Source organism: Chelonoidis abingdonii, chromosome 4 (assembly GCF_003597395.2).
Source record: "Chelonoidis abingdonii isolate Lonesome George chromosome 4, CheloAbing_2.0, whole genome shotgun sequence".
NCBI lineage: Eukaryota > Metazoa > Chordata > Testudines > Testudinidae > Chelonoidis > Chelonoidis abingdonii.
The window spans coordinates 20,615,618-20,635,056 of record NC_133772.1 but is presented as its reverse complement, the minus strand read 5'-3'; the positions used below and the strand labels follow the sequence as shown (position 1 = coordinate 20,635,056).

General features: G+C 45.2%; 1 protein-coding gene across 4 annotated transcripts in view; it reads right to left on the bottom strand.

Annotated features, from left to right (window-relative positions):
• Positions 1–5,878, bottom strand: part of BRPF3 (bromodomain and PHD finger containing 3) — a 49,516-nt gene extending 43,638 nt beyond the window's left edge. For all 4 annotated transcript variants that reach the window (XM_032804859.1, XM_032804862.1, XM_032804863.1 and 1 more), the window contains exon 1: positions 5,826–5,878. The gene's annotated coding sequence lies outside the window, so the exon portion shown is untranslated. The remainder of the gene's footprint in view (positions 1–5,825) is intronic.
• Positions 5,879–19,439: the final 13,561 nt, after the last annotated feature.

Genomic DNA, 19,439 nt, shown 5'->3' with positions numbered 1-19,439 from the left:
ACCAGGCACAGACTGAGGCAAAGGTGTAAATCAAGGCCAAGATATCACATTCTGGTTCGTTTGGTTTCACCAAATAATCACGCTCAGGAGAACAAGGCATTAGTGAACAGAAGCAACAGAGCAGGATCCACGCTATCAAACACACAGTTGGTGGTTAAAGCAGTTAGTACCACCCATGACTTAATAACAGATGAGGCCCCTGAATTTGCATGCAAAATATAAATGGTGCTGCAGGATCACTGTTGGCACATTCGACTCCAGTTGTCTGGTTCAACATAAAACAAAAAGGTATCCAGGAGGCGGTGTTGTGCTTTTTGCATCTGATCTCAAATGCAGGCTGTCTCCCCAAACACAGCAAGGTCTGTGTGTGTACACCGTGTGAGAATTCTGCAAGGGGGCTCCAACGGGGTGAGTGTGGAGGCCCACTGTGGGAAGATCAGGTTCTTCATCACAGTGGCACTAGAGTCACTGATAATGCTTTGTGATTTCAATATCTCCGTAGATGATGGTTCTTCTGGATCATTCCAGAATTTCATGCCATGACTACCACGAAACTGCCCCACATAATTCCAAGCTCCATTCGTAAGGATGGACATACTCTAGATCTGATGTTTGCGTCAGGGGGAAGAGGTTAGAATGATGGATATTTCCTGTCATGGGACAACCTCATGCTCCTTCGATCTGAGATTAGGATGTCCCCATCACACGGGGGTGATGGACATGTTTTAATGGTTTGCCCTAGAGCAGTTCTCAAGCCGTGGGCCGGCTGCGGCCCAATCAGCACACAGCTGTGGCCTACGTGACATCCTCAGGGCCATACAGGCAGTATATATAGTGTGGATGTAGCCCACATAACACACAGAGAACTGCATATACAGCTCTCAATGGTAAACAGGTTGAGAACCAATACCCTAGAGGCTGATGGAGCCAGCAAGTTTCCCGGAGGTCTTGAGGGAGAAGGCTGTTCTTCCAACAGACCACTCTGTTGATAGCTTAGCAAGACTTTATAACAATCTTTTTCCCTCCTCCACAAACAGTGACCCCCTAAAGGCCCTCTCCCTCTGCTGTCTTTGGCTTCACAAATGACCTTGGTGAACTGTGACTGACAAAGCAAAAGGGGAGACTGCTAAAGCATTAGAAGCAGAAGTCTAAAGCAGAGCCTGACTGCTTGTGGCATGCACAGCTCTTAAGATCGTTTGCCATGGCTGTGCTAAGAAAGGTTTCTTCACTTCCACCATAGCATCTGCAACGTCTCGCACAGCAAAACTGTTCCAAGTGACGGCTGACAGCTTGGTGAATCCTCACTGCCTCCCCTCAGTTGCCAAGTCAAGTTTCTCTCATGAAGTTTTCATGTTACATTCCAAACATGAGCAGTTTTGTCTGCACTGGGCTATACTACATCTTGAGAGGACACACACACACATGCTGTCTTCTCTGCTGAGTTTCGGCCAGTATTGCTTGCTGAGATTATAGAGATGCTGGGTCAGTTTCGTGTCACAACCTGAAACCTGGACTCTTGTCATTCCTGGTAGGTGAACACCAGTGGAAAAACTGGGTCCATTGTTAATCAAGATTGTCAGTGTTTCCTCAGTGTTGAGGCCCATGCTCCAGAAATCAATTCCAGATGTCAACAATCTGGCTATCTATCTATCTACTATTGTCCCATCTCCCATTTTCAGGGAAGGTTAATTAGGAGGGTAATGACAAGGCAACTCTAGCAGTCTGATTCCTTAGATTCTACACAGTCTTGCTATATAGGCCTGGATATGGGGTAGAAACTGCACTGATTATGTTAGCCGCTGATCTCCTGCTAGTAGTGGACAAAGTGTCCATGCTGATTCTTTTAGATCTACCAGAACCCTTTGATACAGCTGACCGTACAATTTTTTGGTTTCTTTTGCAGACATTAGCAGGGATGGATGAAGCTACTCCTGGGCAGCTCCATTCCCATCTTTCTGAGAGAACCCACAAGCCAGCAGTGGGCAACTGTCCCATGTTACAATGGATCTCATTTGCAGGGTGCCACGTGGGTCAACAGAGTCAACTCTTTTGTTCAATGTGTGTAAGTCACTCCTCAAAGAGGGTAAGGGAGGTGACATGGGCTGCACTGTATTCAGTACACTGATGACATCCAGCCCTACATCTTCATCATGTATGACCCAGAGAGAGCAGCAAAACAAATTATCGAGTGCCTAGATGAACTTGGGACTTGAATGAGAGCTGGCTGGATACAACTCAACCCAGACAAGACTGAGGGTATGTCTACACTATCCATGGTGGGCAGTGATTGATCCAGCAGGGATCGATTTATCATGTCTAGTCTAGATGCGATAAATCGACCGCTGAGCCCTCTCCTGTTGACTGCTGTACTCCAGCCCCGCAAGAAGCTCAGGCAGAGAAGATGGGGGAGCAGCAGCAGTAGACTCACCGCGGTGAAGACACCATGGTAAGTCGATCTAAGTATGTCATTCGCGTAGCTGAAGTTGCGTAACTTAGATCAATCCCCCCACCCAGTGTAGACCAGGGCTGAGATAATGTAGGTGGGCTGGAGAAAGCAGCTGGAATTGTTTGGGGATCTTATTCTAGCACCCCTCATTCAGAGTGCAATTGACATTTGTAAAACAGGTGAACCACTTGAAGCTGCTGTTATATCCTGGGCTACTCTGAATAGCCCAGGTAGCAGATGTGGCCATCTACACCTGGCAAGACAAGTGCGACTTTTTCTCTTCAAAATGGAGTTTGCCACAGTTTTCTATGCCATGAAGATAAAATTGCTGTAATATGCTCTTCATGGGGCTGAGTGCTAGGACCATTCAGAAGCTGAGGCTGGTACAGAATCCTGCAGCCCATTTATTAAATGGAGTTACATGATGGGAACACATCCGATCAGTGCCCCATGATCTGAACTGACTTCCAATAAGCTTCCAGGTGGAATTCAAGGGGTTAGTTTTGCCTACAACCCCCTAAATGGTTTGGGGGAGCTGGTAACTTAAGAGACTGCCTCTCCCTCCATGACATGCTGTTGCAACTGAGATCAGCAGAGATGCTCAAACTGCTGTTCCTTTGATATAAAGAAAAAGAAGCAGTTGGCAGGGCATTCTCTGTGAAAGGTCCTCCGTTTTAGAATTCAGTCCCAACCTTGGTCCACGAGGATGCAGATTTGGTAACCTTCTGGGCACCCCAATCTTTTTCACTCTTCTCTAATGCAGTTTAGAAAAACACAGGCCAACACAGATAGTTATGGGAAGCACCTTGTTTATGTTTGTCTATGTTGTGATTTTTAATTTAATTTTCCAGAGCACTTGATAGGCACCTATCAATAAATCCCACAAAGAAATAATCCTCAGTGTCTTCAAGTCACACTTCACTTATGCTTCATCTTGCCACCATACTGCATTCTTTTCTCATGCCAACCAGACTTAACACCAGCCATGCCCCTGCCCACCTACTCACACTCCTTCCACAGTGCCCAGGCTTTTTAGATGCCTACCAGACCCATGTCTAGCAAGCCCCTCTTTCCCAGGGACAAAACACACATCATATTTGCAAACAGCTTGGACTCTTCTGCCTGCATGCCTGTACTGAAACATACAGAGAATTGTGTTTGGGCTCAGCAGATGCTCAATACAACTGCATGCCTTACATTTGTGTCAGTGCACGCAGTGAGTTTTATCAAGTCTCATCAGATGCCCAGCATAGGTAACCACCATGCGAGTGACAGTGGATGCAGAGAGTTCAGTCAGGGCTCAACTCAGGGGGATTAAGATCTATGCCGGTAATTGTGAAGTTGGTACAATATCATGGTGAGAATAGTGATTACATTGATCTCTGTCACTTTTCAGCAGGAGATGGTGTAAGTGGGATGTTAGGTCAAACCACTGGAAAGCACATGCAATGAGCTGCACCAGATGTTAGCAGGGGTGATCTCTGCCCATTGTGAGAATGGAGCATGCCATGGTAGTATAACGTCTCTGTAGGAAAGCCTTGGTCTCAGGATGCGTTTGGTGCACGTAGAGAAGAGTGGCAGGCCTCACTATGGGGGTTCTCTAGGCTCCCAAACCAAGGATAGTGTGCATGCAGTGAGTCATGTCAGGCTTCACCAGGAGAATATCTGCTCCCATTGTGGGGACAGTGTAGGCAGTGACCTGAGTCAGACCTCAGTAAGGACCCCATTAAGGGGGGAATGTTGCATGCAATGAGCTATGCCAAGTGTCATCAGTGAAGACTTTCTCAGGGAGAATGATACAAGCAGTAAACTTCATCAGGCAACACATGATGAAGGCAATGAGCTGTCTCAAGGCTCAGCACTGGATGGTGCATACAATGACCTGTCAGACCTCAGCAAGGAGCCTCTCTCAGGCGAATGGTACATGCACTAAGCTGTATCAGGCCTAAGAAGGCAACTCCTCACCAGGGATGAAGTATGCCAATGAGCCATATCAGGTCTCAGCAGAGAAGATCCTCTTATTGAGGATGGTGCTAGCAGTGAACTTTGTCAGGCAACAGATGATGCATGCAATGAGCTCCCAGGATTCAGCAGGGAGCCTCTCAGGGGATGGTGCATGGAATGAGATGTATAAGGACTTAGGAGAAAGCTCCTCTCACAGGTATGATGCATGCAGTGAGCTGTGCCAGATCTCTGCAGGGGGCCTCCCCTAAGGCTGAGGTGGGTCAGCCCATGGCAGGGGGATGGGACATGCCCTGAGCTGTGCCAGGTCCCAGCAGGGCCCTCCCCACAAGGCTGAGGTGGGTCAGCCCATGGCACAGGGATGGTGCATGCCCTGAGCTGTGCCAGGTCTCAGAAGGACCCTCCCTCCAAGGCTGAGGTGGGTCAGCCCATGGCAGGGGGATGGTGCATGCAGCGAGCTGTGCCAGGTCTCAACAGGGCCCTCCCCACAAGGCTGAGGTGGGTCAGCCTATGGCAGGCAGATGGTGCATGCAGCGAGCTGTGCCTAGTCTCAGCAGGGCCCTCCCCTAAAGGCTGAGGTGGGTCAGCCTATGGCAGGGGGATGGTGCATGCAGCGAGCTGTGCAAGTTCTCAGCAGGGCCCTCCCCCCAAGGCTGAGGTGGGTCAGCCCATGGCAGGGGGATGGTGCATGCAGCAAGCTGTGCCAGGACTCAGCAGGGCCCTCCCCCCAAGGCTGAGGTGGATTTTGTCTAAGGTAGGGTGATGGTGCATGCAGTGAGCTGTGCCAGGTCTCAATAGGGCCCTCCCCCCAAGGCTGAGGTGGGTCAGCCCATGGCAGGGGGATGGGACATGCAGTGAGCTGTGCTAGGTCTCAATAGGGCCCTCCCCTCAAGGCTGAGGTGGGTCAGCCCATGGCAGGGGGATGGGACATGCAGCGAGCTGTGCGAGGTCTCAGCAGGGGACAGAAGGGCTGGGGTGTCTATCGCGCTTTTCAGGCATGCTCGAACCTTTCCAGCGGGAAATCCTCCTTGGTACACTGGGCGGAGGTGTGCGCGGGGGAAGGGCAGCTAGCGTCTGTTGCCATTGGCTGCTTGTCGCTGTCCATTGCCGACCATTGAACGCAATGATAGCACAAGGCATGTGCAGGGCACGAGAAGGTCGTCTCGATCGCACGTCGTCAATGGTGTGGGAGAAGGTGGCGGGGCTACCCCGTTCGGGGGACAAGATGCGGGGGGGGGTTATTGCCCCAGCTTCCCCCCTCGGTCCACCCTTTTTGCTGTCCCACGCTAAAGGCGCCACAGAGGCGGCCGCGTTCCCCCCAGCCCCCGCACGCCGCCCGCCCGGCCTGGGGAAAGCCGCCGCCCCGCCGCGTCACTTCCCGCACCCCCGGGAAGTGCGCCGCCGCGGCTCCGCTTACCTGGCCGCGCTGCCGCCGCCTGCTCCTCCCTCCTCAGCCGCGGCGGCTCCGGCTCTCCCAGCGCAGCTCCCAGCCACGGGGCGACGGCTCACGGGGCCGGGGGGCGCGCGGGGGGGGAGACAAGAGTCGGCTGGGTCGGGTTCGCTCCGCCGCCTCGCTGCTGTCGCCTCAGCGCCGCCCCCGCATGCCCCGCGCGGCGGCTCGAGCCCGCGGACCCGGCCCGCTGCTGCCCCGCGCCGCGCCCGGGCCGCCCGCTCGCTCCGTCCGCCGCGAGTTCCGGCTGCGGCGGCTGCTGCTGCGGGGGGGAAACGGAGGGGGGGATAAAATGGAGGCGGCGGCGGCGGCAGCGCAGCCCGGCCGAGCGGAGAGGGAAGGAGGCAGCGAGAGTGCGGGCGGGGGAGGGGGCTGCAGCAGCTTCGCTCCCCCCCACAGGCAGGGACCGCCCCCCCTCGCTCCCCCCTCCCCGGACACCACAGAGCGGGAGGCCCGGGGGCAGCGGCCTCTGGGGGGGAGGGGAGCGGAGACTGCCCGGCTTGAATGTCCCCAACCCCGCTGGGCTGAACTGGGGGGTGGCCTGGGGGGGCTGACCTCCACCCCATATGTTAAGCTGGGGGGTGTTCCTGTGTCTCCAGGGTGCTGCAGGGGTAGCTTCGGTGTGCCCCTCCACTTTCAATGTGCTGAAATGAAGGGCAGCCTGGGGGTACCCCCACTGGGCTGAACTGGGGGGTATCACCTGCCTCCAGGGTGCTGAAGTGAAGGGCAGCCTGGGGATACCCCCACTGGGCTGAACGGGGGTGTCCCCTACTTCCAGTGTGCTAAAGGGGGGACAGCTTGGGGTGTGTTCCTCCCACTTCCAGTATGCTGAAGTGAAGGGCAGCCTGGGTGGGTGACCTCCACCCTCATATATCAAGCTGAGGGGGTGTCGTCCTTCCTCCAGTGTGCTGAAATTGGGGCACAGCCTTGGGGGTGACCCCTACCCTAATTTGCTGGGGGTAGTTTGAGGGTATCCGCCATACTCATGTGGGGGGCCTACCGTGAGGATGTCATTCTGCACCCCAATATCCTGATGGGCAGCCTTAGGGTGTCCCCACCCCTACAGTGATCCGGGAAGATGTGTGAGTTATCCTTCCCACACACGCACCCAGCAGCCTGAGGTTTTCTCCCTTCCCACTGCCCCAAAAATATGCTGAAGGGTTAGCTTGAGTGCCACCTCTCACACAGTGAATGCAATCTGTGTACTGACTGCACTGCCTCCCATTGCACCCCTTTTCAGCCCCACCTCAAAGGCAGCCCAGAACTTTGTCTTTATTGCTGTTCACCTGAATGACCAAGATTAAACGAATGGCCAGAACAATACAATCCACATTTATTTTGTCGTGCAGCATTCGTACAGACAATCACCTAAAGTATTGGGGAGTTATACAATAGAACAGCAACTGAGGGCAAGAGTAATTAAGGTTTGGGCATGGAAGAAACTAGGTTTTGAGCTGGGAAGTCCGTGAGGTAGAACAAGGGTTCCCAAACATTTTATTATATGTGGAATGCCCTATAAAAAGGTCTCATGGACACCCCACCTCCCAGTCATAATCATGTGTAATATCCCTGTATAGAATTAAGTGGAAAATTCTGGTTAAATCTCAACCAAAAATGGAAATGAAAATTGTACTGATTTTTCTCCCATTTACTGACCTATTCTGAGTTTTAGCTTTTGATGTAATTTAGCAGTGGAATGTGAGCCAAGAACATCTGACAGTCAGCTTTGCAACATACCCATGGTTCAAGGGTCCCAGTTTGGGGAAAATAATTGTTTAATAACACTGGGAAACTTGAGCTGAATATTGTAGAGAAGGACATGCATGTTTTAGCACCATATCAGGTGCAAAATTTAAGCCACCTTTTCCAAACTATGTGTCAATGCATTCTTTTCTTTTAAAAAAGGGTAATGCCCAATTGCCAGAATTCACAACTCTTCAGTAACACATACTGGGTTGTGTGCTGCACTTGATGAGTGCATCAATGGGAGCTTTAGAAGCAAAGGGCCAAGACCTGGTATTATTACAAAACTCTCATTAATTTTAGTGGGATGGTAACTGGCCCCAAATTAACAATTACTATGGCCCCATCTTATTAATGAAGCATAATATTCTTTACAAAATAGTTATTCCAAATATCTGAAGCAAGAGTGTTGAGTGGGGAAGACCCTTCTTACTATTAAAAGAATAATTTCAATAATTAACTCATTTCCCTTGTTCATATGTTAGAACTTCATTTTCATTTCAAACAAAGGTTTTTTGTGTGTGTTTACATATGTTTGGCATATATAGTGATGTAACTTGTACCGATTGCTTTACTTTGACCTCATCTCTGGGCCTCTTTAGCCCTTTAGGCTACTTCTACATCATGAGCTAGGGGTGTGATTCCCAGCTTGCTCAGGCACTAGCTCTCATCGTGAGCTAGCACACTAAAAATAGTAGTGTAGCGGTGGTATCATGGGCCATGGTAGCACAGGCTAGCTGCTCCAAGTACATACACCTGGGGTGCAGGCACGTTTGTACACAGGGTACCATGTACTGCTGCTCATTACTGCCCATGCTATCACAGCTATACTATTTTTAGCATTCTAGCTCAGATGAGAGCTAGCACAAGTATGGGTATGGGGGATGAGAATCACACCCCTACCTCTCAGTGTAGATTTAGCCTTAGACTTGCACTGAAATTCCTATCTTTACGAGATTGGACCACAGGCTTGTAAAGATTTACACATGTTTAATGTCATGTTTGTGAATAATTCCACTGAATTCAATAAGACTACTCATAGGCATAAAGTTGAGCATATACATAAACCTTTGCAAGATTGAAGGCCTTGCATTATAATAGGTTCTCCATCATTTAATTTTACAATGCATCTGTGAAACTAAGGTGTTGTTTGAAAAAACATTCAGACTTATCTAGCGTCTCAGAGGGACACCTTAATTCGATTTATTTTCTCTACTCGTTTTTAAAGGGTGCAAGTTCAAAATTAATGCTGCTCCTTCAAAGGAAAATGACAGAAAATGAAGCTCAAACAGAACTGTGTGCCTTCAGTTCCAAATCATAAATTTTTTCAGCTTCATTCTAGTACATTTGGATTTAAACATGAGGAAATTTACAATTTGGAGTTGGTGTGCAGTTGCATTTGTAAATAAGAAATCTGAAATAATACATTTTAGCTATTTGTTCAACTTAAATACATCATGCCATTTTTTAAAATGTTCTTAAAAATACCATTGCTGAAAGGTGCATTAAAGATTAAAGCTTGATATTTAGAGGCAACTAACATTCTTAGCTCCCATTTATTTCCAGATGGAGTTGCAAGTGCTCAGTTACCCTTTTAAAATCGCATTCTAAGGCACTGATCTTGCATATGATACCTGAGAACCCATGCCCATCTGGAGTCCGCCTTGTTTCAACAGGGTTTTGCATATGCCTCACATCCGCCCACATGGAACAGCTTACAGAATTGAGGCCTAACTGATTCATTTATATATCCATGGCATGGATAAATCTTTTTGACAATATGCAAACTTTTGTTTTAAAACAAACCCATTTGTTTGTTTTGAGCCTGAACTTCTCTGCAAAAAAGTCTGAAACCTCGGTGGCAATGGTTGAAATTGGAGTGGTTTCCATTTTTTAAGTTCTTTATTTTAAAAAAAGGGTTTGAAGGATTTAAGTCATTTTTATGAAATTAAAATTATAATAGGGCTAAAGACAAATATGCTAAGCTTGCATTATGATTTAAAGTGGCAGAAATATGACCTTTCAAAAAAAGCAGTCATCAATCAACAGAAATGTTGATGGAATTAAATGTGAAGCAGCATTGGCTATGCCACTGTATTAGAAGCATGCAAGCTTGGCATGCTCAGAAAATGTCTCTTTGGATAAGGATTTTGGTAAAATACTACAATACATGTGCCATGCTCACCTGTATATACTGAAACTCCTATCCCGAAATGACGCTGAAGGACACTAAATAAAGTGTGCTTAGACATGTTATGCATATGGCACAGACGTAACCTCTAGTAATGTTTCCTTTCCTTAGGTTAAGTTCATTTGTTTGATTATGCCAGTGCATGGGTTCTCAAATGTGGACTGCATTTTAACAGAGAGGTCTCAAAGACACCATCTCATGTGCCATTTGCTATTGCATGACACCCCTATGGAAAGTATTGATTACATGGAAAAATATTAAGAAAGTATTTATGTATTTTTACCTGTCATTAATGCAATAAGTGTTTCTTTTATGGGGGGGGAGGGGCGAGAGAAAAGAATTCTCACTGTCTGTTTTGCCTTTTTTTCCTCAGTCGTCCCCTTCCACCAGTTTTGTTTCTCTAGGGTAGAAACAAGGAGAGCCAGCATCCAGTGACTAGCCAAACCTCCACAGACCATTCACATCACTAATTTAGGTAGGAGTCAGCCAGAGCAATATGAGAACCCCAAATCATCATTCTTCCATTATCTCATTAATGTGAACAAACTTCTTCAGAGAGTCTTATCACTTCCCTTCAGTTTTTTCTACATCACACTATCAGTTTAAACACTTGAAAGTGACTTGTCTGCCCAGTCTATTCCTTAGAATGTTTACAGTTTAAATGTGAAAACAGATTTTACTTTTTATCCTGTGGGACAAAATAAAACCACCTGTTTTCAGGCAACTGTAGGTGTTTTCCAAAGATCCACATGAAAAGGAAATTAAATGCCTGCTAGTTGGTTTCCAAAGCCCTGGAAGTGCTGAGTCCCTGTTAGAGAATCCCATAACATAGCAGGTCTTTTTGAAGAAGAAAAGATTTGCCTTCATCCTTTTCTTTTCCTACTGATGTTTCTAACAGAATAACAAAGTAACTATTCACAGATCTGATTTAGAACATAAGAATGGGCATAGTGGGTCACACCAGAGGTCCATCTAGCCCAGTATCCAGTCTTCTGACAGTGGCCAGTAGCAAATGTTTCAGAGGGAATGTACAGAACAGGGCAATTTCAAGTGATCCATCCTCTGGTTTCCAATTCCAGCTTCTGGCAAGTTGGAGGTTTAGGATCATCTGGAGCATGGGGTTGTGTCCCTGATTTCCAGTAAGGAACATATCTTCAGAAAGATCACTTAAAGGCTTCACTTTTCACTTTTTTTTTTAAAGTGCTTTCTAGCACTAAAAATAAATGCAGGAGCGACAACCCAACAAGTCGACACTCAGTATCTCAGGACTTCAAGGGTGATGTACAGATGTAGGGTGTGGGGTCTGTGTGAGACTGTACAACTTTTGTGAACAAGCTTTTAATTTATTCTAAACATTATGTACTTTTAAAATAGACCAACAACAAAAGGTATTAAGGAATTTGGAACATCCAGTTTTGCATTTAGATTTATGTACATTGCATCACTGCTGCTAGAGAAAACTAAGAAAAAAATGATATAACACAGCTTTAAACTGCAGCTTTGAAACTTCCAGGAAATCCAACAATACCTCATCCAGTTCACAAGAAAGCTTTTTATTATTGCAAATGGCACTCAGAAGCCATGGTTGGGAGTTTTCTGTGTGCATTGCCTAGTTTTCCTTATTTGTGACTGCACAGCAGAATCATAAATCACCTGCAGGGAGTGAAGAAAGTTTTGAACAAAGAGTGCTGGCTACAAACAGTTGCATGTGACTTCTGAAGATAAGGAGAGGCCTTCGAAGTTGGTGGAAGTAAAACTAGTTTTGTAAACAGAAGAGTAAGAAGTAGAAAAATACAAAGGTAAAAGTTCTGAAATAGCTACATAAATAGTGCGGCAACAATTAAGCAAAACAAGGAGAATAAGCAGATTGAGCAGAGCTCATGGATTTACAAAATTAGATACTGTTGCATCTAAATTCTTGCTCTGCTTTCTGGATAAGATCTTCCAAAGCCTTGAATGTGCAGAAGACCAAAACTGTGTTTCATATAATCGGTGAAGAGGAAGTGACAATGAATGTAAAAGAATTTTAAACTATTGAAGAACGTCTCATCCTAGTCCAACTGAGAAGTGATATTTTATAGCAGGAAGATAAGGTGAAGAGAGGAATTTAGGCGAGAGTTTTGAAGACTCAACAGGATAAGAAAGAGCAGTTTTTTCTCATCTTAAAAATTGAAGGTTGTTTGTATCTGTGTCCTGATGGGTATGACATGGAACAAAAACAAATGCTCCACAAATACAAAGATGCTTCAATAGATTGTGAAGAAGAATTGATTATATTTTTTTAACAACTGGAATTGGTTGTCGTTCAGATATTTGCGTTCAAGATACACTGAAAAGAAGATTGGTTTAGTGAAAATGATTTGGCCATCAGCAAACCCCTGCAGGCCAGCATAAAGCTGTCATATAGGACAAAAAATATTCAGAAAAAAGGCAAACCAAAGGTCTTTGATGAAAAGTGTGAAAAGAAATCTGCAAATTATCAGGTGGTATAAGACAGCACATGAACAACAGACATAAGCAGGTCAAGGCGAGAAACAAAAATTTCACTAAGTGTTGGCCCAGCAGAGTGGATAAACTGCTCCTTAGCATATGACAGATGGAAGTGAATTGCCTGCTAACAGAGTATCCTATAGAATGATGCAACTCTTTTAATGACCTACTGAATTGTGAATCAACTATCACAGAGACTTCACTTTCATATATGAAATAATTAATGCAGGAAAGCTTTTATAGTATTCTATACTCATAAATGGCCAGATTGTGAATCCTTTACTCATATTGGTGAGCACTTACTCATACAAATTGATACATTGAAGTCAATGGCTCTGATCGTGTGAGTAACTGCTCACCGATGTGAATAAAGTCTTCTCCATCTGAACATTAAAGAAAAATTAAGCTCCTGGGCCTGATGAAATACCTGCCTAGAGCTATAAATATGGATGTAATTAGACATCTCACTTCTTTTCAATGTCTTGGAGCAAGAAACAGTACCACGGTTATTAAAGAGTCCATTTCTAGTAGGCAAGTGCAATGTTGCAGGAAGAATCTAATTTTTTCAAATGTGTCCATCATCTTTGTATCTGAGTGCATGAAATCACATTGTTTGTCCTTGCACTGATACATTGCATCCACACTACAAATCAGTTCTTTAAGAGTCCACTGCATATTCCCATTCATGGGATGCACCAGCGGCTGCTGCCCCGGACAGCAGAATCTTCTGATAAGCAGAGCTCATTTGAGCAATCATCCTCCTCCCCTTCCGTGTCCCTGAGCATTCAGAGGGTGAGGCTATAAAAGGGGGGGGGGGGGCATGCTCGGCAACCTCAGTTCCTTCTAGACGCAATAACAGAGGCAAGGGAATCATTTTTGATCTTCCAGCTCCTTCTTTCAAGAAAAATATAGGGCCTTAATTCAGTGTAGTGTATTGGTTTGTTGTTAGTATTAATCATAGGATAAGGTTTAGTTAGTTTGATAAGGAAAAGTTTCATTCTTAGTTCAGTTTATAGTTTCTGGCTACGGGTTTCATAAAACATCTGAAGGTAAAGAGACCTGTCTTTAAAAGGTGTGCCTCCGGCCCAGCAGTCTTCATGGAGTTAGACACCTATACTAAATGTTTGGCATGCCTTGGTGAAGGCTACTGTCCTCCAAGATGCTCTGTCTGCAGCACATGTACTCCAAGAGTGCACAAGAAGCACCAGAACAGGCTGCAAGCTTTATTGGTTCAGGAAGCTCTGGTTGTGAATCCTGTTAGATCTGACACTTCTGAGAGACTCGGTCACAAAGACTTACTGCCTCTGGACGCCTCTGGGTCAAAGAAGATGACCACTATGCAAAAGACTCTGGTCTCAGAATCAGGTTCCAAGATTGCTGAGCAGTCAGTTCCTAAGTCATCAGATCCGACTTTGAAGCACTAAGAGACTTTATCAGTGTTAGCATCTGAGATAAGAGCCAAACCACAAAATGAATCATCAGTTCCACCTATATCAGTTCTGAAAAAGTCTATGCAGGATAAAAAGGCTCCTATAAGCAAGCTAAATCACATTCATGAGAGTTCTCAGGTCTGTCAGAGGAAGAGCCAAGAACAACTAATTCTAAACCAAAACAGCAGTACATCAAAGCACACTAGCATGCGGTAGCAGGGTCTATGTTGCAACTCAGTTTTCAGCAGGCTGGTGTGTTGTAGATTTACACCCCTTTTTGCTGCACACAAAGACTCCATATGGACATGCCCAAAGACTAGAATCTCAGATGAGGGTAAATCTTTGTGTAAAAATCATTTCCCAGTTCCGAGGATTGCAGTGGATCCAAAGAAATTCTGGAATCAGTGGTAGCTTCATCACCAGTTTACTCAACTTACTCTCACTGTGGTGGCACAACAGCATCACATGAATCTGCAGTTGGATCATTTGCTGGATCCACAAGACTCTTCACCTAGAAGGGAGAAAAGGTAACTTCCTGCAACTTTATCTTCTTGTACAAACCCACCTGAGAAACAAAGGAGGCTGGATGACTTATCTCAGATTTCCCCAGACATTTCCTTTCTGTCCCCTAAAACACCTTCAGCCTCTCCTAGTAAAGTTATTTCACCCTTCTCCATTTTGCACATGCCAGGTCACATAGCTTCACCAATAGCATCTATGTCATATCCAAGGCTCGAAACAGTCTGAGGAAAAATTGGATCGTGCCAATATTACAGATATTCCTCTGAGTTTCACTGCCAAAGAGAGAGTATACATCTAGATACATTGCATACATCTCACCCTTCAAGATGCAATATGGTGCTGGAGTTTAGTTACTGGCACAACTGACTAGTCCCACCCAAGGCTGGATAGCACTAATGTTTGTTGCTAGGTACTACAGAGATGTTCCATAGTTGTAGGAATGCCTCTCCATCCAGGGACCAGGAAGAGACTTGCTCCATCAATCAGAGGTTCCCAGATCTGGTCATGTCTCCTGGTTTCTGGAGCACTCTCCCACCACAGTGCCTGACAATGTATTAGAGGAAGAAATGGAATAAAAATGGAAGAAATGGAACGAAGGCTAGGACTATAACAGCTCTGACAGGGTCAGGCCAGATGGCTACAGGAGAGTGTTAGAAGGCAGATATATTAGTCCCAGATTAAGTAGATCCCTTTTCCCTGGGTAAGGTAACGGGCAGTTTCAGAACAAGCAGGAACTTGCTGGAACCAATTAAGGCAGGCAGGCTAATTAGGACACCTGGAGCCAATTAAGAAAAAACTGCTAGAATCAATTAGGACAGGCTGGCTAATCAGGGCACCTGAGTTTAAAAAGGACCTCCCTTCAGTTTGTAGTGTGCATGCGAGGAGCTAGGAGCAAGAGGCACTAGGAGCTGAGAGTAGGAAGGCGTATTGCTGGAGGACTGAAGAGTACAAGTATTATCAGACACCAGGAGAAAGGTCCTGTGGTGAGGATAAAGAAGGTGTTGGGAGGAGGCCATGGGGAAGTAGCCGAGGGAGTTGTAGCTGTCATGTAGCTGTTCTAGGAAGCACTCTAGATAGCTGCAGTCCACAGGGCCTTGGGCTGGAACCCGGAGTAGATGGAGGGCCTCGGTTCCCCCTAAACCTCCCAACTTCTGATCAGACACAGGAGGAATTGACCTGGACTGTGGGTTTTGTACCAGAGGGGAAGGTCTCTAGGCTGTTCGCTGACCCACATGGTGAATCTCTGAGGTGAACAAATCCGCAGATAAGTGCAGGACCTACCAAGATAGAGGAGGAACTTTGTCACACAGCATTTAAAAAGAGAACTGGATAAATTCATGGAGGTTAAGTCCATTAATGGATATTAGCCAGGATGGGTAAGGAAGGGTGTCCCTAGCCTCTGTTTGTCAGAGGGTGGAGATGGATGTCAGGAGAAAGATCACTTGATCATTGCCTGTTGGGTTCACTCCCTCTGGGGCACCTGGCGTTGGCCACTGTCAGTAGACAGGATACTGGGCTAGATGGACCTTTGGTCTGACCTAGTACGGCCATTCTTATGTTATTAACTGGAAGCTGAACTTTTCCCAGATGAAAATTGTGGGGTTGCTTCAGCTTCCTTTCTCTTCTGAGGATGCTTTGCAGTTTCATGATGTTGAATGGCCAGGATTTTGAAGCTGCCATCTGTCACACTGGAGCAAATCTTCAGATCCTAGGACCTCCATCAAAGAATAAACGCTGTTTCCCAATTTTAGATGGATTATTGCAACCAGTGTAAGCCATTTGGTCTACTCTTTTGTCTTGTTAAACATTAAAAGAAAAAAAAGGCTGACAAGTTGTATCAGCTACTATATGAGAGGTTTACTTTCTTTCACATGCACCCTAATCCCAATTCTCTACTAGTGGCAGCAGTGGACCATAGACATAGAAGAGGATAATCTCATTCTGCTTCACTTGGTATAAATGGCAAATTCCCAGGCAGTGATGTCACAGTTTCAGTATCACTTATAGGAACAGATTTCTGTGTTTGCAAATGCACTCCCTGAGGAACAGCATAAGTTGCTGGCATCTTTAATAACTGAAGTTCAGACAATGGCAAAACATGTAATTAGGGCCTCCTTTTATGTTAGTATACTTTGCAGATATGAATGGCTGAGGTCCTCTACTCTTTCTCCAGAAATCAACTCAAAAGCAGAAGACCTTCCTTTTGAAGGTGATAGGTTATTCAGTAATAATACTGATGAGATATTGGAGAAGTTGAAGGACACAACATCTACAGCAAGATCTTTGGGTGTCTTCCAACCAAGTGGGGGAAAGACCTCTGGACCTGTCTTCAGGTACCATGGGCAGTTTTATTCTCAATCTTACTATTTCCAACAATGTCATTTTCAGCAGCAAAAACTCCTTTCCTCCTCACAGACACGCCAGAGAAGCAGACCTCTTTCTTAAGCCACAAATGAAAGGGAAACAATCTTCAACTTTACTTCTGGTCCAAATGTCAACCATCAAGTTTAACATGAGGATCAGAAGCTTCAGACCAATCTACACCAACTCTCCCTCCCTACTCTTTGGAAACCAACTTTCTCACGGTGTCAACACATTGAATTCCATCACATTGGACAAGCAGATTCTGCGATAACAGAAAAAGCATATGCCATTCAGTTCAAAGCCCTTCTTCCACCCAACACCCCTCTCCCTTCCCTGTTCAGGGACCCCTCTTATGAAAGCATGTTAAGATCAGAAATTGAGTCCTCACTACAAGTGGGAGAAAGAGAGGAAGTTCTGAGTGAAGTCAGAGGTCAGACCTTCTTTTCAAGATATTTTCTGATACTAAAAAATACAGAGATCATTGTCCAGTTTTGTATCTGAGGAAGCGCAAGGCCTTTATCTGAAGATTCCATTTCTGTATGTTAACTCTAGCATCTATTATACCTTACCTTTCCACTTTAGATTGGTTTGCAGCTTTCAGTCTAAAGGATGCATCTTTCTAGAGGTGTTTATCAGACCAAGTCACACCAAGAATCGCTGCATCATAGCAGGTCAGAATCATTTGCAATATAAGGTGGCCTGTCTACTGACTCCAGAGTTTTTATGAAGTGCCTATCTCTGATAGCAGCTTATTTTAGATGGTAGGCAGGGTACTTTCATTTACTCTTATTTAGATGATTAACTCATCAGAGCCTCACCAGAAGATGGCCATCGCAAGGACATACACTATATATGTTCCTTTTCTGAGTGGTTAAGACTCTTGTTAAACATGGAGTAATTCCTCCTGCTTCCTCCACAGAAGACCCCTTTCATAGAAGGGTCTTGATTCTCATGAGGGCAGAGCTTTTCTGCCTGAAGAAATATTTCTTAAGCTTTAATCCACGATAAGGTGCTCCATCAAAGTCCTACCCAAAAAGTAGTGTTCTTTCTAAATCTCATGGCTTCAGCCATATGTCACACCTGATGCTAGGCTCAGAATGAGAACTTGTTAAATTACAGATCAGGTACAGACAGGATGTTCATAAGATTGACCATCCTGGAAGAAATTCTGCTTTCCTTGACATGGTGGACTCAATGTACAAATGTTTTGAAGGGGGTATCATTCAGCCTTACACATCCATTGATGACAGTCGTCTCGGATGACCCCAACAGAGGGTGGGGAGTATATCTCAGACTAACAGTTCAAAGTCATTAGAGCTCTCAAGAAAATAAGGTACAGATCATAAACATCCTAGAATTATGAGCAACCCCTCTTGTTCTCAGATCTTTTGTACTTCATATCCAGAACAAGGTGGTGGAAATTGTTACAGAAAACAACAGCAGCAATGTATTACATGAATAAGCAAGGAATCAAGCTTACTCTTCCCAACTATTCAAGGAAGAAATCGTGTTACAGGATAGGTGTAACCAGCACAGGTGTACAGCACATTTCTGTACACCTAGCAGACAAGGACAACAGCCCAGCGGATCAGCTGCACACACATGCCTTGGAACTACACAAATGTTCACTAAAGAAATACGTGATAGATGACATCTTCAACCTGTGGGAGTTCCTAACCTAAATCTCTTTCCCACCAGACTGAATTCAAAGTGTCCCTGCTGTTGCTCAAGACAACACAACAGTGGTACACAGCCTCTCTTCATTTCTCCAAGGGAGCGTACAAACTTCTTGCAGTGTTACTGGACCATTATCTCAACAAGACAGCAGAATTTATTAGCTGAACTCTCTATCACTACACCTGATTGCACAGGCTATAGATCTTTAATGGACCTTGAAAAATCTTGCCCTTTAGAAGTGAAGCAGGTATTGATTAACTCTAGAAGACAATCAGGTAGAAGGTCTTATCTCCAGTGGACTAGGTTTGTGAGGTGGATAAGGAAGAAACGGAGATCCACCATGGGCATCAATTCAATATAGTCTGGAATATTTATTCAATTAAAACTATCAGGTCTTTCCATACCTTCTTTTAAAGAACATTTAGCAGCTATAGTAGCACATCATGCAGTCACAGATAATAAATCTGTCTTTGCACATAATACAGTTAAGAGATTAATGAAGGGACTTGCCAATATTTGTCCACCAATCAGACACTGGTTCCATCATGGGACTTCCAGTACTAAAGCAGCTCATGAAGCCTCTATTTGAACCTATGGCCAGTTCTCTGTTTCACCTCTCTGTTAAAACAGCTTTTATAATAGCCAAGTAACATCAGCCAAGTGAGTGAGTGAGTTACACATCTTCATGACAGCTCCACCCTTTGCGGTCTTTCACAAGGATAAAGTTGTACTTTGTTCTAACCCTAGATTACTTCCCAACTTTGTATCTGACTTCCAAATTAATCATACATTTAGCCAATTTTCTTCCCTAGACCTCACATTCTCTTAGGGAAATCAAAGTTACATACTTTAGGTGCTAAGAAAACTTTAGACTACTATCTTAATGGTAAGAGTTAGGCTATATCTTCACAGCCATTATCTAGATGGTTTAGACTGTGTATGGAAGAAAGTTGTAAGCTAGTAGCTATTCCTTTCCCTATGGAATAAGATCACATTCCACCAGGGCAGTGGCTACCTCTATAGCACATCAATGGGCACATTCCAATTACTGAGATCTGTAGGGCTGCTTCATGGGGGCTTGATACATTTACAAAACACTACTCCTTAGGCCTAGTGTCTAGATTGGATACTCACTTTGTTAGCGCAATATTTCAATCTCAGTTA